A 16229-nucleotide genomic window follows, 5' to 3' on the forward strand; every position below is an offset into this window, starting at 1 on the left:
GGAAAGGAAAGGAAAGGAAAGGAAAGGAAAGGAAAGGAAAGGAAAGGAAAGGAAAGGAAAGGAAAGGAAAGGAAAGGAAAGGAAAGGAAAGGAGGAAAGAAAGAAAGGAAGGAAGAAAAGGAAGGAAGGAAGGAAGGAAGGAAGGAAGGAAGGAAGGAAGGAAAGGAAAGGAAAGGAAGAACGAACGAACGAAAACCTAACAAATCTCACGTCTGCAGCTTTAAACCATGTCTCCTCTTGATTTTGTCTCTTTCTATGGCAGGATGTTAGCCCTAGAGTTATCCAATCCAAGTCCTTTGAAGGCAGAGAGTAATCTCACTGAGTCTTCCAGGTCTGTTCTGGTAACGTCTTGGTATTTAAAAAAGGAGAATCGTCATCCTGTGAGCAATATATATTATAGTGTAGTTCTTCATGTGGTGAGCCTACCTTTCTTCAAATTATCTATTTGCGTTTCTAGACTAAATGCCCCAAGAAAGCACAGTTTGTGCCTTTCCCCATTTTTTAATTTATTTTTATTTATGATTATTATTATTATTATTATTATTTTTTGAGACAGAGTCTCGCTCTGTCGCCCAGGGTGGAGAGCAGTGGCGCGATCTCGGTTCACTGCAACCTCCGCCTCCCGGGTTCACGCCATTCTCCTGCCTCAGTCTCCTGAGTAGCTGGGGCTACAGGCACCCGCCACCACACCTGGCTATTTTTTTTTTTTTTTTTTTTTTGTATTTTTAGTAGAGACAGGTTTTTACCATGTTAGCCAGGATGGTCTCGATCTCCTGACCTCCTGATCCGCCCACCTTGGCCTCCCAAAGTGCTGGGATTACAGGCATGAGACACCATGCCTGGCAGCCTTTCCCATTTTTGAAGAAAAAACGCTTGGCATATAATGGGTACTCAATGTGTTAAATACACTAAAGACCGAGGATCTGTATTACTTTTCTAAAGTTATTTTCTTTGCACCTTTTTACTTAGAATAAACAAGTGTGAGTTCAGTTGCTTAGTGCCTAGTGCCAAGAAGACTATGGTTGTTGAGTTCACTCCCCAAGTGGGCTTCTCAGATTCTCTGTGTGAAAAAAAAAAAAAAAAAAAAAAACATGGTCTCCTGATAGTGCCTCCATTGTCTCCATCTAAAGGTTTTGGTTTTTTTTCTTTGAGATGCTATGCTACCTCACTCTGTCACCCAGGCTGGAGTGCAGTGGCATGATCTGGGCTCACTGAAACCTCCACCTCCCAGGCTCAAGCAATCCTCCCACGTCAGCCTCCTGAGTAGCTAGGACCACAGGCATGCACCACCACGCCCAGCTAATTTTTGTATTTTTAGTAGAGACGGGGTTTTGCCATTTTGGCCAGGCTGGTCTTGAACTCCTGAGCTCAAGCGATCCACCCGCCTCAGCCTCCCAAAGTGCTGGGATTGTAGGTATGAGCCACCATGCTCGGCCCCAAGAGCTCTTTTAAGAGAGACTTTTATTTCCCTTTATTCTTCTCCTACACCCTCACGGTGCCATTGTTTTATAATCTGATGTTAAAATCCATCAACTGCAGTGGGAATAAAACAGTTAAGATAGAAATAATAATATAAAAGAGGTAACAAATGCAGTCTCCTGCTTTTTAGTTCACTTGACAAAGCATGACTCAGCTGCTTTGAGGGATTCCCTTTTAATTTTCTTGGGTCAGCTTGTAGTTAAATCTTAAAAGAACCTGTCAAGTCCAAGCACAGTGGCTCACACCTGTAATTCCAGCATTTTGGGAGGCCGGAGTGGACGGATCACTTGAGGTCAGGAGTTCGAGACCATCCTGGCTAACATGGTGAAACCCCATCTCTACTAAAAATACAAAAAACTTAGCCGGGTGTGGTGGCCGGCACCTGTACTCCCAGCTACTCAGGAGGCTGAGGCAGGAGAATGGCATGAACCCAGGAGGCAGAGGTTGCAGTGAGCCGAGATCGCCCCACTACACTCCAGCCTGGGCAACAGAGCAAGACTCCATCTCAAAAAAAAAATACAAAAATTAGCCAGGTGTGGTGGTGGATACCTGTAATCCCAGGCATGAGAATCACTTGAACCCCAGAGGTGGAGGCTGCAGTGAGTCAAGATCTCACCACTGCACTTCATGCTGGGTGACACAGCAAGGCTCAGTATCAAAAAAAAAAAAAAAAAGAACTTGTCAAAACTATTCTAGACTCTTTTATTTATTTATTTATTTATTCATTTCTTTTTTTGAGACAGAGTCTTGCTCTGTCACCCAGGCTGGAGTGCAGTGGCGCACTCTCGGCTCAGTGCAACCTCCCCCTCCTGGGTTCACACCATTCTCCTGCCTCAGCCTCCCGCGTAGCTGGGACTACAGGCGCCTGCCACCATGTCTGGCTAATTTTTTGTAGTTTTAGTAGAGATGGGATTTCACTGTGTTGGCCAGGATGGTCTCGATCTCCTGACCTCTTGATTCGCCCGCCTCGGCCTCCCAAAGCGTTGGGATTACAGGCGTGAGCCACCGCGCCCAGTTGACTAGTTCTTCTAGACTAGTTTTTACTCTCCATTTCCACTGGGTGGTATATAACGGATTCTCAATGAATGTGAACTTAATATTACAGAAAACAAAAGCTAACATTGATCAAACATTTGCCATATGCAATGTCTTAGCTTGGCACAGCACACACAACTCATTTCACAATACAAAAATAAAACTAATTATTGCTTCAATTTTACAGATTATGAGACAGACTCAGAGAAATTAGGTAACTCCTCCAAGTTAGGCTCCAAGTTAATATCTGACTCTAAAACCAACACTCTTTACAACTATGAATCCCAAGTCCAAAAATAAACTTTTACAAACCCTTTTGGTTGAGAGAAGCAAGAGTCTTTTCTACATGATGTCATGCCTGGACTACAGTTTGAAACTACTCTCAAGACCCACTTGAAACCAGATTCAGGTAGTGTTGCCCTTTCGGCCTCAAAAATATCTCTTTTCTATGCTGGATGCGGGGCATCCTACAGTCCCTCTCCTGGGAATCTCCGTAATAAATTAATTCAGACGAAAATGTATGTGGTTAATGATGTGTTTGCTTGATTTACGGACCTTTTACCTGAAGTAGGAAGATATTTAGAGTTGATTGAATACCGTATTATTTCTACAAAACTTTGACAAGTCCATATTTAGAAATATGATCTCATTTTACAGAAAATCAGGTATCACTGACTTAAGAGTTTGTTTGAAGGAAGTAAACTCCTTTGAAAACTTCCCATATTAAAAATATTTAATATCTGATGAAGTATTATAACATTAATTTCATCACACTCCCAAATGTACATTTTACAGTCACTTCAGTAGTTCTCAAGCTTCCTATAAACAGGAAGCTTACAAAGAGCTGGGATTCCCAGGCCATACTCAGAGAATTCTGATGCAATTGCTATGGTATTGGGCCTAGGAACCTACTGTTTAGTAAGCATCCAAAGTAATTCTGAACCACATTTTGAAAAAATTGTATTTGAAATAAAAAATTCAAGTACATATTTTTCAAATATTCCACATTAATAACTCAAATAATACGGTCAAAAAGATGTAAATATTTAGGAAAGCTAAGTGCATCATTGCCCTCTGGAAGAGAGGCTGCTGTTTGTCACCTTGTTAAGTCTTTTGAAAGACTTGTCCTTTCTTTTAATCAAGCCATACAGCCAAGAGTTTGTATGTTCCCCGAGGCTTGGCAGAAACATTGACCTAATTATGTATAAGTGACAAAAAATTAGAACAAAGATATCCTAAAATGGCTTTAAAAGATTAAAAAGGAAGAAAATGAAAAAAATCATTGCCTAAAGATGCCTAACGCATCTTAAGGAATCTAAATTTGAGGGATATAGAAAGAGAGTAAAAGTCTCATTTTAAATCATGTCATTTAAACCTTGTGAGTCATGCATGTGCCTACCAATCTCTGCAGGCTCAGCAGCAGACCCACATTCTGATATCTCAATGATGAAACTCATTGTTTTTCATTTTTTCATCAGATGCCCCACAAGGCAGCAATATATTACAGGCAAAGCGGTGGTGGGGGGGTATAGCCAGATTAATTTAGGTGACATGTAGGTGGAATTAATTCATAAATCAACTCTTCAGATAGAAATGCTAGGAGACTTCAAAGGAACAGTACTGGATGGAAGAGAACCAACATCACAGATAGAATTGATAGGACACATATTGTACACTGGGACATAGAGTGGCTGATATTATACAACAAAAGAATGTGATTGCTAAGAGGTTCCACCATGCCTTCCCTTTGGATCACCTTTCTTACCCAACATTTCTCAAACTTGCCTGATCATAACTCCTACCTAAGCAGGGTGGGAGGAAGAGGTGTTAAGTTCATATTCCCAGGCCCATCTTTGAGTGAAAAGGGGGCCTAGGAATCTATATTTCATGTAATTTTTAAAAATAGCATTCCAGCATTCCATTTTACCTTGGTGTGTGAGAAATTGCAGCAAATGTGGTCCTAACTGGTTATAATCTTGACAACTGGTTTTCAGTTAAAAAACTGGAAGGAAGACCTTAGAGACTGATCCATCAAGCCTTGAACGTTTCCCTTTATGGCTTAAGAAGCGAAAACATGGAATATTATGCAGCTATAAAAAAGCATGAGTTCATGTCCTTTGCATATACATGGATGAAGCTGGAAACCATCATCCTTGGCAAACTTAACACAGGAACAGAAAACCAAACACCACGTTGTCACTCACAAATGGGACTTGAACAATGAGAACACATGGACACAGGGAGGGGATACAGGGAGGGGTGTGCTGCAAGGGGAGGGATAGCATTAGGACAAAAACCTAATGTAGATGATGGGTTGATGGGTGCAGCAAACCACCATGGCACATGTATACCTATGTAACAAACCTACAATTTGTGCACATGTATCTTAGAACTTAAAAAAAAAGTGAAAACACAGAAACTCAAATCCAGTGAAGTTATTTGCCCTTTGTTACACACAAGCCACAGATGTTTTCAAAAAAAGCAGCACCTCTTCACTATATTCAAATTTCAGTGAAATAAAAAATACACTGAATGTCTGATTCTGCATATTTCTGACATCAATTTACGATACAATAAAGACTAGTTTTTAAGAAACATTTTACTTTCCCATCATGACCAAATAATACATGTTCATTGAAGGAAATACAGATAAGCAAAAAAAATTTTTGTATTACCTATAACTCCACCATACTTATTAACATCTTGTTAAATATATTTTCCGGTCCTTTAGCTGTTTATATGTAAATAAGTGCCCATTTGGGGGAACAAAAATGAAATCATAATCTTCATACTGTTTTGTGCTATAGCTTCTTACTTACTAGTAGGGTTGTCAGCATTTTCATATTATTTAATATTCTAGACCTTTATGGCAATATATTCTACTGCACGAATGTATCATTTATTTATCCATTCCTCTATTTTTAGACCTTTAAAAGGTGTCTTTTACAACTTCCTATAACAAGGTTTACTAACAACCTTACAAAATATATATTTTAAAGTATCATAATTTCTTGGTGTCTAATCAAATATATACACCAAAAAATGAATAAAAATCATTTAGCTTCCAAGCTATAAATTTCCAGTTCCTCCTCTCTGCCCTCATACATGATCTTTCTACTCAGAAAATCCGCTAGTGAAGTTTCTTCAAACATCTTGCTCAGAAATTAACAAAGAAGCCAGGCACAGTGGCTTGTGCTGGTAATCCCAGCTACTTAGGAAGCTGAGGTGGGAGGATCACTTCAGCCAGGAGGTAGAGGCTGCATTGAGCTACAATCCTGCTGCTGCACTCCGGCCTGGGCAACAGGGCAAGATCCTTCATCTTTAAAAAAATAATAAAGTAAAAAAGAAATAAAAGAAGTCCAAATGTGGCAAAAGTCCAGGTCTACTGATGCCAGCCCGTATTATTAACACCCTTTGACAAATACATCACACTTGTGATCCTAAGTTAAGCACATAATTTTTTAAAATCACAAATCTTTTCATATGAGTTGCATTCAAACAAAGCTTATGCATTTATTTTTCACCTAAAGGTGTGTGCACCAATTCCTCTTAAACACGACACTTTTAATCATCCTTGTATCCATCTTTCTCATATCTATTCACTACCCTGCCAGAGCCCCAAGGGAAAAACAGTATCTTAAGAAATTCCTGACCTGAAGGATTTGATCACCTGCCTTCAGGTGACTGAGCAGGTACCAATACCAGTGTTCTTATGACAGTGCAGTATGTATTGACCATCATAAGAACATGATGAGATAAACCGCTGCACCTCCTATTATGGTTTGCTGAGAAAGCAGTAGCACAAAACTAGCCAGCTTACCCAGCTATTTGTGCTGAAAGACTGCAGGATTTGAGGTACTCCCTGACTGTATCTCTCAAGTTGACAGGAATACAATACATGAATAGCGGTACTAAATGTAGGCTGAAAAACCCTTGGCACTGACCTTGAAAAGCAAAATTAAATTGTTTTTAAAAACCAGCTTTATAGATGTATACTTTAAATAGAATAAAATTCATAAGTTGGGAGGATAGATTAGATGACTTCTGACAAAGATGGACAGTTGTGCAACCATCACAAAAATGATATAGGGTATTTCTATTAACCACAAAATTCCTTGTCACCTTGCCAGCGAATACTTTTTCTCTACCTGTGGCACCTAGTAACTACTAATCTGCATTCTATCACTATAGTTTTGCCTTTTCAAAAATGTTGTGTAAGTAGAATTATATAGTAAGTAGCATTTTGAGACTGACTTCTACTTAGCAAAATTGAGATTTATCCATGTTGTTGAATGTATATTCCTCTATATTATTAGTATTCCATTGTAAAGATGTACAAAAATTTGTTGATGCTTTCAACAGTTGATGTTTGAATTTTTTTCCAGTTCATGACTATTATAAGCTGCTATGAATATCTGTTTACAGGTCTTGCTGTGATCATTTTCTCTTGGTTACATGTCTGTAAGTGGAAATGCTGGGTTGTGTAGTAAGGGTAACTTAAGAAAGAGTTAAAATGCAAAATAGCTCTACTATTTTATGTTCCCATCAGCTACCTATGATAGTTCCAATCACCATCATTTGGTATTACCAGTCATATCTTTCTGATAGTGTCTGTTCTTTTACCCATTTATTTTATACTGTTGTCTTACTGACTTTCTCAACAATTAGCTTTATATTCCAGGCACAAGTCCTTTATTGGATGTGTCTTTTGTAAATATTTTCTCCTAAGTCTGTGCCTCATTTTTTCTTCCTTTATTTTTTTTTTGAGACGGAGTCTCACCGTTGCCCAGGCTGGAGTTCAGTGCCATCATCTCAGCCCACTACAACTTCTGCCTCCCAGGTTCAAGTGGTTCTCCTGCCTCTGCCTCCCCAGTAGCTAGGATTACAAGAGTGCACCACCATGCCTGGCTAATTTTTGTATTTTTAGTAGAGATGGGGGTTTCACCATGTTGGCCAGGCTGGTCTTGAACTCCTGACCTCAAGTCATTTGCTCACCTCGGCCTCCCTAAGTGCTGGGATTACTGGTGTGAGCCACCATGCCTGACCCAGTTTTTCATTTTTTAAATGATATATCTTAAAGATAAGAAGTTTTGGGATGAAATCCAATTTGTTTTTCATAGTGAGTGCTTTTTGTGTTCGAAGAAATCTTTGCCTAACCAAGAGAGAAGTTTCTCCAAAGTGTTTTATAGTTTTCACTGTAGCATTTAGATTTATATCAATTTTAGTATATATTGTGAGCACAATTTTAGTATATAGTGTGGCCATCACAAGAAGATGTTGAGATAAACCACTGCACCTCCTATTATGGTTTGCTGAGAAAGCAGTAGAACAAAACTAGCCAGCTTGCCCAGGTATTTGTACTGAATATCTGCAGGATTTGAGGTACTCCCTGACTGTATCTCTCAAGCTGACAGGAATATAATAGATGAATAGTGGTACTAAATGTAGGCTGAACAACCCCTGGCACTGACCCTGAAAAGCGAAAATAAATTGTTTTTAGTTTTTAAATCGTTTTTTATACTTCTATAAATTGTTTTTATAGTACGCTATACATTAGGTATAACATATATATAAAGCTGTATATGACTGGGTGCAGTGGCTCCTCCCTGTAATCCAAACACTTCGGAAGGCCAAGGCAGGAGGATCACTTGAGGTAAGATGTTCGAGACCAGCCTGGCCAACATGGTGAAACCCCACTCTACTTAAAAAAATAAAAATAAAAAGTTAGCCAGGTGTGGTGGTGCATGCCTGTAATCCCAGGTACACCAGAGGCTGAGGCAGGAGAATCGCTTGAACCCGGAGGCAGAGGTTGCAGTGAGCCAAGATCATGCCACTGCACTCAGCCTGGGCGACAAAGTGAGACGCCATCTAAAAAATGAATAAATAAAGCTATATATACATGTATATATAAAGCCCGAGGTATTTCTTCTTTTGTACATGAATGTCCAATTGATCCAGCAAGTTATTGAAAAGACATCCATTACCCCCATTAAACTGCCTTGGCACATTTATTGAAAACCAATTAAAGAGAAATGTATAGGTCATTTTCTGGACTCATTCATATATTCCACTAATCTACGTCTATCATTTTTGTTTTCGTCTTTAGACAGGTTCTCACTCTGTTACCCAGGCTGGAGTGCAGCAGTGCCATCATGGCTCATTGCAGCCTCGAACTCTTGACCTCAAGCAATCCTCCTATCTTGGCCTGCCAAAGAGCTGGAATTATAAGTGTGAGCCTCTGTGACTGACCCCATGTCCATCCTTGTGGTAATACCACGCTGTGTTGACTAATGTAGTCTGAAAACCAAGTAACATAAGGCCTCAATTTTTTGAAGTTAAAATTGTTTTGACAGCTAGGTGTGCTGGCTCATGCCTATAATCTCAACACTTTGGAAGACTGAGGGGAGGAGGATGGCTTGAGGCCAGGAGTTCAAGATCAGCCTGGACAACACAGTGAGAACCCCTGTCTCTAAAAACAAAACAAAAAAATTAAGTATCCAGGTGGTGTGGTGCACACCTATAATCCTAGCTACTCAGGAGGCTCTACCCCATCTCTACAGGGAGGCAGAAGGATCACTTGAGCCCAAGAGTTCAAGGTTACAGTGAGCTATGATGGCACCACTGCATACCAACCTGGGTGACAGAGTGGACGTCTGTCTCCAAAAATAAAAAATAAAAAATAAAAATAAATTTAAAAAAATATTTTGACTATGCTATCCTTTTGATTTCTACATAAATGTTGTAACCACCCTGTCAATTTCTATTTTTAAGAACCTGCTAGGATAATGAGAATGCGTTGAGTCTATCATAATTGTGGGTAGAATAGTATTTTATTGTCTTTCAATCCAGTAATACGCTAATCTCCATTATATCTGTCTTAACCAATAAATACGACGCAGGTTTTCTGCAGACATCCTTTATCGGGCTAAGGAAATTCCCTCCTGTTTCCAGTTTAGGAAGAATACTAGTCTGTAGTTTGAATTTCTTGTAATGGGTTTTTCTGGGTTTTTGTTATCAGAGTAATGCTGGAATCATAAATTAAGTTGGGAAATGTCCCATCTTGTTCTATTTGATAAAAGTTTGTATAAACTTGGTATTCTCTCTTAATGTTTGGTACAGTTTGCCATAGAACCCTTCTAGGCTAAGAATTTTCTGGGTAAGAAGGTATTTAACAATTTCTTTTAAGAGATAAAAGGCTGTTTTCCAGTTCTGTATAATCTTGCGTGAGCTTTGGCACCTGTGTCTTTCAAAGAAATATCTATTCCATCTAAGTTGCCAAATGTGTTGGTCTCATCTACATATATTTTCTTATCATGTTGATACCTACAGAATTTGTGGTAATATTCCCTCATTCATTCCAGATATTAGTTACTTGTGTCTTCCCACATTTTCTAGTGTAACTGGATAGATATTTTTCAGTTGCACTAATCTTTAACTAGTTCAGCTCTGATTCCATTTATTTTGCTTTCTGTATCATTAATTTCTATTATCTTTACATTCCATATGCATAATTTGCTCATTTTCTAATTTCTGAAACTTCATTAAAAATTTTTATTTCCTAAAATGAACATTTTTTTCCGTAGCCATTGCTTTAGCTGCATCCCATGAATTTTTTTCTTTTCGTGCTACTTCCCATGAATTTTTTTCTTTTCATTCATATTTCCTATCTGACGCATGGATTATTTTAAACTGTTTTTCAGCCAGGCGCGGTGGCTCACGCCTGTAATCCCAGCACTTTGGGAGGCCGAGGTGGGTGGATCACCTGAGGTCAGGAGTTTGAGACCAGTCTGGCCAACATGACCCATTTCTACTAAAAACACAGAAATTAGCTGGGCGTGGTGGCAAGCGCCTATAGTCCCAGCTACTTGGGAGGCTGAGGCAGGAGAATTGCTTGAACCGAAGAGGCAGAGGTTGCAGTGAGCCGAGATGCGCCACTGCACTCCAGCCTGGGTGACACAGTGAGACTCTGTCTCAAAAAATAGTAATAAAATGTGATTTTTATGGCTGGGCACAGTGGCTCACACCTGTAATCCCAGCACTTTGGGAGGCCAAAGCGGGCAGAATGCTTGAGCTCAGGAGGTTGAGACCAGCCTGGGAAACGTGGGGAGACCCCATCTATACAATAAGTACAAAAATTAGCTGGGCATGGTGGCATATGCCTGTAGTCCCAGCTACTCAGGAGGGTCACTTGAGTGCAGCAACAGATCAAGGTTGTAGTGACCCATGATTGCATCACAGCACTCCAGACTGGGCAACACAGGGAGACTATCTTGGTGGGGAAAAAAAAGTTATTTAACATCAGAATGTTTGACATTCATCCAGATAATTTTGTTATTTTCATTAGTTCTGGTGTGACCAGAGAAAATACTTTAGGTAACTTCAGACTTCTTGAATTTGAGACTTGTTTTATGGCCCAGCATATTAGGTCTATCTTCATGAACAGTCCATGTAAGCTTGAAATGAATGTGTTTCATTGTTTGGCTAAACGAATTATGTCAATTACATTAAGTTGTTAAATTGTTCAGGTCTTCTAGACCTTAATTTTCTTTCAATCTGTCAATTATAAGACTTTTGAAATATCCCACTCTGACTACAGATCTAATTCTCTTTCCCATTCTATCAGCTTTTATGTGTTTTGCAGCCCTTTTATTAGGTATGTAAGAATTAAAATTCTTATTTCCTCATGATGAGTTAATGAGATTGCCAACATGAAATATCCTTGATTATTCCTGGTAATATTTGTTGATCTTGAATGATATTTTATGGAACATAGCCCCCCCATCCAGCTGTCTTTGGATTAATGTTGGCATAAAATTAGGTATTCCTTTTTTTTATCCAATCTGATAATATCTACCTTTTGTGATGTTTAGACCATTTTCATAAATATAAATGTGGTTGGATTACAATCTTACCTGCTTCATAGTTGTTCGCATGAACTTTGTTCTTTCCTTTTCTCACTATTTTTGGATTGAGTTCTGTCTTTTTAAAAATTATTCCTGGCCGGGCATGGTGGTGGTTCACGCCTATAATCCCAGCACTTTGAGAGGCCGAGGCGGGCGGATCATGGTAAACTCCGTCTTTACAAAAAAATACAAAAATTAGCCAGGCCTGGTGGTGCACGCCTGTAATCCCAGACACTCGGGAGGCTGAGGTTATCTCTTGAACCAGGAAGTGGAGGTTGCAGTGAGCTAAGATCACACCACTGCACTCCAACAGGAATAACAGAGCGAGGCTCCCTCTCACAAAAAAAAATAAAATAAAATAAAATAAATTCCACCTTATTGACTAATGAGCTGTACTTCATTTTCTTTTTCAGTCTTAGTAATTGCTAGGATTTATAATATACAGAAATAGGCCAGGCACGGTGGCTCACACCTGTAATCCCAGCACTTTTGGAGGCTGAGGTGGGCAGATCACCTAAGGTCAGGAGTTCAAGACCAGCCTGACCAACATGGAGAAACTCCATCTCTACTAAAAATACAAAAAAAAAATAGCAGGGCCTGTTGGTGCATGCCTGTAATCCCAGCTACTCGGGAGGCTGAGGCAGGATAATCACTTGAACCTGGGAGGTGGAAGTTGCAATGAGCTGAGATCATGCCATTGCACTCCAGCCTGGGCAACATGAGTGAAACTCTGCCTCAAAAAAAAAAACAAAAAACAAAAAACAAAAACAAAAACAAAAAAACCAGCATTAATAATATACAGTTAATCTTCAAATAAGATTATGCTACTTCATATATAGCGTTAAGAACGTTGCAGGCCGGGAGTGATGGCTCACGCCTGTAATCCCAACACTTTGGGAGGCCGAGGCAGGTGGATCATGAAGTCAAGAGATCAAGACCATCCTGGCCAACATGGTGAAACTCTGTCTCTATTAAAAACACAAAAATTAGCTGGTTGTGGTGGCATGCACCTGTACGGTTTTGTTTTTTTCCCAGAGAGCAGTAAATTATGGCGAGAAGCCCCATGCCCAGCATGGTGCCAGAGAGATGGACTAAAGGGTCAAGATACAAAAGCTCACTCAGCTCAGCATAATTAGGCAGCAAATAAGTTGATTTAGAACTGGCAGTTACTCCAAGTTCCAATAAGGGGTAAGATGGAACACATCAGTGGATACAAAAAGCAATACAAATTCAGCAGATGGAAAGGCAAACATATGAGCAGGTATTTACAGAAAAAATGTCATATCCAAGACCCAGCAAGGGGCAAACAAGGACCAGGCATACTTCTAACACTTGGCTGTTATGTCAACACTTTTGTATATAGGTATCATGTAGAAAGAAAGAATAAATGGGACAATCTCTGAGTTGACTGAGAACACTTTCTTAACTGAGAGAAAACTTTGAATTGGCTATATTTTTCTAAAATAAGCTGACATGAGGAAAGAAAACCCAGTCAAAAATTGAGTTTAGAAACCACAATAATAAAACTGGTGTTACAAAACTGGTGGTACAAAAGCAAAAATAAAAAAATAATTTAAAAAGGTGGAATTCTACTTTAAAAAGATAGAAACACACAGGTAGTGTGCTCAAAAAATATTAGCAGACCTACCATGTACCAGAAAGATTAAAAAATAAAAATTTGCAGTGATAATCTTTGCAGAATGAGACTATAAGTGACTTTTTTCCTATCCTTCTATTGAAAATAAAAATATTTGATTTCTCCCTAGAAGTTTTCTTTATTTTAATGTATTTATGGGTTAGAACATGGCCAACGTGTGGATAAAAGAAACTTTTGAGCTTACAGTATCAGCTAGCATTGTCAGGTTGGTGGGGAAAGAAGCAGTTTATTCTGTCTCAAAACCTTCCCCCCTCCCTGAGACACAATCTCGTTCTGTTGCCCAGGATGGAGTGGTGTGATCTCGGCTCACTGTGACCTCAGCTTCCCAGGTTCAAGTAATTCTCCTCTTCAGCCTCCAGAGTAGCTGGGGTTACAGGTGCACACCATCATGCCCAGCTCATTTTTGTATTTGTAGTACAGAAGGGCTTTCGCCATGTTGGCCAGGTTGGTCTGGCCTCAAGTGATCTGCCTGCCTCGGCCTCCCAAAGTGCTGGAATTACAGGTATGAGCCACCATGCCCAGCTAATGCCTCAAAACTTTTTAAAACATTTTCTTTAGTTTTTTTCTCTTTATTTTTATTTTTTTTAATGTGTGTGTGATTCTAGCCAAAGATAATGTCTCAAAACACTTGCTAAAGTGAATGCCTTAAATTAAATGGCCAAATGTTTACATTCTCAGGAAGGAAAGGAGTTATGGAGGGATTTGCAGGGGTCACCATTTCAAAGTGTCCAGTACCAGACCACACTAAACCCGGCTAAAGGCATCCAGAGTAAGTGTTGTTTTATGCTCAGTCCATGTTCAGGGGAAAAATAGCTATTACTGATTCTACTAAATGTTGAATGCAAGGCCAGCAACTATAGGAAATATAAAAGCAGTATGCTTCTGTGTCGAGGAAATTTATTATCTAGTTGAGAAAATAAGAGAGTGCTAAAACTGCAAGGGAAAAGGCTACAGAAATCCAGAGAGGAGCATCAATTAAAGGAGGGTAGAGAAAGCAACAGAACTGGTTGGCAAATAATATGTTTCAGGAATAATTTACTGCTCTCTGACACATACGGAAAGGCGAGGCATATGGAAAATGGGAGAGAAAAAGTGGTATCTTCCTAGACAGCAAAATGAGAAAATATTGAGCAGGAAATTTACCAGATTCACAAATTCCAGAAAGTTCAGGGAACAACTGAAATGAACGTTGGTTTTGGAACAAGTTAGGCTGGACTCAAATCCCAACTCTGCCTCCCTAATAGGTAAATGCCCTTGAATAAGCTTACTCCCCCCTGAAATGTTTCTCCCAGTTTGTGACTTGTCTTCTCATTCTTGTCATTGTCTCTTGACATTGACATTAGTTTTAAATATTAATGAAGACTAATTTCTTTTTTTTTTTTTTTAAATGGATCAGCCTAGCTGGCTGCTGAGCAGAAACTCCCCTCAGTTCCTTGCTGTGTGGGCTTTCCCAACATGGTAATCTGCTTCATCAAAGTCAGCAAGGGAGACAGTCTGCTAGCAAGAAGTGACATACCCATAACGATGATTAGAAGGAATTTACTCAAGGGGAAGGCATTACAAAATGTTATAAACATCAAGAGGCACAGGAGTCATCGGGGGTCATCTTAGAGGCATGTTCTTTACACATCTTAAACAGACTAAGGTTTATTTTGGGGGGCTGAGGGAATCTAGACCATCCAAGTTTTTGGTCATGAGTGTCCCCAAAAGTACAGGAATTATTCTTGGTCAGAAATGTTTTCTAAGCTGTGAAAACATCTACCTAAATATGGGATTATTGTAAGAATTAAATAACATAAGGTATAAGATTGAATCACACTAAGTTGCAGTTTGTATAAGTAAACAACAGTTAAATATCAGCAATTTCATATGGTTCTTAAAGAACATACAGTCTGTCATGTGGTAGGTACTCAATATTTGCTGAACTACACTACCTTATTCCATGAAGAAAATGAACTTCATTTAAAAAGAAAAATCTTACCAGAGGACACTATGTTTTCTGTACAGCTCTTAAAGGTCTAAATTTATATACTGGCTCAGTCACTTACTAGTGGAGTGGCATCAAATCAGTTACTTAACCTTTCTAAAGTGTGTAAAGTGAAGATACTTACCTATTCTTTTCATGATTATTTTCAGGACTAAAACACTCTCACAGAGTAGGTTATCAGATTGTAACTAATATTAAGACGTAAGAAGTATTTGACATAAACTAATTAGAATAAAATCAAGAACATGAAACCAACTCTAAACTAAAACTTGAGGCAAATGCTGAGGTTGACAAAGTAGGTTCTCAAAACACATGAGCACAGTTGTACCCAATTTTCATAGTGGTCCTAAGGGATTCTAGTAGTTACCAAAAAAAAAAAAATTTTTTTAATTTTGCATTTTCAAAAGCTGTAGTTTTGAATCACATCAGCTTTCACTGAACTGTCTAGGACTTTCGCATATATAATCTCTAAGTATTTGTATAATTTGTATTATATGTTACATGGCCTAAGCATCATCCATGAAGTTGACCACTCTGTTTATACATTTGAACTTAAGGTAATGATTCTAAAACTTTTATTCTGGGACATATTCTTTCTTGCTTTCCTCCTACACCCACAACATATACCACACAAAAGGGTTTGTGGTGTTACCTTTAATAATATATTCTACAATCCTACCTTGAGCTAAAATATGTAAAGATCACATAATCTCTGAAGAGTTTCCCGGGAAGAGTTTAGCTCAACAATTCCTGATGAATGGTGATCTCCCCTTTTCTTCACCAAAATTTCTCATGACTGTGTGATTTTACATTCCTGAAGTTGCATGAGTTAAGTTTTTTCCAGGGTCCAGACTCATTAATGTGTGTTTAAAACTATCCATCTAATATCTATCATCTATCTATCTATATCTATCTATCTATCTATCTATCTATCTATCTATCTATCTATCTATCTATCTCTCATGTTTTTGTAGAGATGGGGTCTCACTTTGTTTTCCAGACTGGTCTTGAACTCCTGGCCTCAATTGATCCTCCCACCTCAGTCTCCTAAACTGTTGATATCACAAGTGTAAGCCACCGTACTCGGCCTAAAATTATTGACTAAAACAGAAAACAGCTCCTCACCATCACATAGAGTATGTTCCTTCTCAAATATAAAGATACAGTC

This window comes from Piliocolobus tephrosceles, chromosome 15, assembly GCF_002776525.5.
Source record: "Piliocolobus tephrosceles isolate RC106 chromosome 15, ASM277652v3, whole genome shotgun sequence".
Classification (NCBI taxonomy): Eukaryota; Metazoa; Chordata; class Mammalia; order Primates; family Cercopithecidae; genus Piliocolobus; species Piliocolobus tephrosceles.